This window comes from Aotus nancymaae, unplaced genomic scaffold (genome assembly GCF_030222135.1).
Source record: "Aotus nancymaae isolate 86718 unplaced genomic scaffold, 86718_ANA_hifiasm-v0.15.2.pri h1tg000058l, whole genome shotgun sequence".
NCBI classification, from domain to species: Eukaryota; Metazoa; Chordata; class Mammalia; order Primates; family Aotidae; genus Aotus; species Aotus nancymaae.
Window position 1 is genome coordinate 2704435 of NW_026988472.1, and position 2604 is coordinate 2707038.

Here is a 2604-nt window from a genome sequence, read left to right on the forward strand (position 1 = left end):
ATCTGTTTTCTCCAGATTTTTTAATGATTGCCATTCTAACTGGCGTGAGATGGTATCTCAATGTAGTTTTGATTTGCATTTCTCTAATGACCAGTGATGATGAGCATTTTTTCATATGTTTGTTGGCCTCATGTATGTCTTCTTTTGTAAAGTATCTGTTCATATCCTTCGCCCATTTTTGAATGGGCTTGTTTGTTTTTTTCTTGTAAATCTTTTTTAGCTCATTGTACATTCTGGATATCAGCCCTTTGTCAGACGGGTAGGCTGCAAAAATTTTTTCCCATTCTGTTGGTTGCCGATTCACTCTATTGACTCTTTCTTTTGCCGTGCAAAAGCTGTGGAGTTTGATTAGGTCCCATTTGCCTATTTTGGCTTTTGTTGCCAATGCTTTTGGTGTTTTGGTCATAAAGTCCTTGCCTACGCCTATGTCCTGAATGGTTTTGCCCAGGTTTCCTTCTAGGGTTTTTATGGTGTTACGTCTTATGTTTAAGTCTTTAATCCATCTGGAGTCAATTTTAGTGTAACGTGTCAGGAAGGGGTCGAGTTTCTGCTTTCTGCATATGGCTAGCCAGTTTTCCCAACACCACTTATTGAACAGGGAATCCTTTCCCCATTTCTTGTTTTTTTCAGGTTTGTCAAAGATCAGGTGGTTGTAGATATGTTGTGTCGCCTCCGACTCCTCTGTTCTGTTCCATTGGTCTATATCTCTGTCTTGGTACCAGTACCATGCTGTTTTGATTACTGTAGCCTTGTAGTAGAGTTTGATGTCCGGTAGTGTGATGCCTCCCGCTTTGTTCTTTTTGCTTAGAATTGACTTGGCTATGCGGGCTCTCTTTTGGCTCCATATGAAGTTTAAGGTGGTTTTTTCCAGTTCTGTGAAGAAGGTCATTGGTAGCTTGATGGGGATAGCATTGAATCTGTAAATTACTTTGGGCAGTATGGCCATTTTCACGATATTAATTCTTCCTAACCATGAACATGGAATGTTTCTCCATCTCTTTGTGTCCTCTCTTATTTCGTTGAGCAGTGATTTGTAGTTCTCCTTGAAGAGGTCCTTTACGTTCCTTGTTAGTTGTATTCCTAGGTATTTTATTCTCTTTGTAGCAATTGAGAATGGCAGTTCGTTCTTGATTTGGCTCTCTTTAAGTCTGTTATTGGTGTATAGGAATGCTTGTGATTTTTGCACATTGATTTTGTATCCTGAGACTTTGCTGAAGTTGCTTATCAGTTTCAGGAGATTTTGGGCTGAGGTGATAGGGTCTTCTAGATATACAATCATGTCATCTGCAAATAGAGACAATTTGACTTCCTCCTTTCCTAATTGAATACCCTTTATTTCTTTTTCTCGCCTGATTGCTCTGGTTAGAACTTCCAGTACTATATTGAATAGGAGTGGTGAGAGAGGGCATCCTTGTCTAGTGCCAGATTTCAAAGGGAATGCTTCCAGTTTTTGCCCATTCAGTATGATATTGGCTGTTGGTTTGTCATAAATAGCTTTTATTATTTTGAGATATGTTCTGTCGATAACCTAGTTTATTGAGAGTTTTTAGCATAAAGGGCTGTTGAATTTTGTCGAAGGACTTCTCTGCATCAATTGAGATAATCATGTGGTTTTTGTCTTTGGTTCTGTTTATGTGGTGAATTACATTTATAGACTTGCGTATATTGAACCAGCCTTGCATCCCCGGGATGAATCCTACTTGATCATGGTGGATAAGCTTTTTGATGTGCTGTTGTAATCGGCTTGCCAGTATTTTATTGAAGATACTTGCATCTATGTTCATCATGGATATTGGCCTGTAGTTTTCTTTTTTTGTTGAGTCCCTGCCGGGTTTTGGTATTAGGATGATGTTGGTTTCATAAAATGATTTGGGAAGGATTCCCTCTTTTTGGATTATTTGGAATAGTTTCAGTAGGAATGGTACCAGTTCCTCTTTGTATGTCTGGTAGAATTCGACTGTGAACCCATCTGGACCTGGGCTTTTTTTGGGTGGTAGGCTCTTAATTGCTGCCTCGACTTCAGCACTTGTTATTGGTCTATTCAGGGTTTCGACTTCTTCCTGGTTTAGTCATAGGAGGAGGCTACTGTCCAGGAATTTATCCATTTCTTCCAGGTTTTCTAATTTATGTGCATAGAGTTGTTTGTAATAATCTCTGATGATGGTTTGCATTTCTGTGGCATCTGTGGTGATATCCCCTTTATCATTTCTGATTGCATCTATTTGGTTATTCTCTCTTTTCTTTTTTATTAATCTAGCTAGTGGTCTGTCTATTTTGTTGATCTTTTCAAAAAACCAGCTCCTGGATTTATTGATTTTTTGTAAGAATTTTCGTGTCTCTATCTCCTTCAATTCTGCTTTGATCTTAGTTATTTCTTGTCTTCTGCTAGGTTTTGAGTTTTATTGATCTTGCTCCTCTAGCTTTTTCAATTTTGACGATAGGGTGTCAATTTTAGATCTCTCCTTTCTTCTCATGTGAGCACTTATTGCTATATATTTTCCTCTAGAGACTGCTTTAAATGTGTCCCAGAGATTCTGGTATGTGGTGTATTCATTCTCATTGGTTTCGAAGAACATCTTTATTTCTGCCTTCATTTCATTGTTT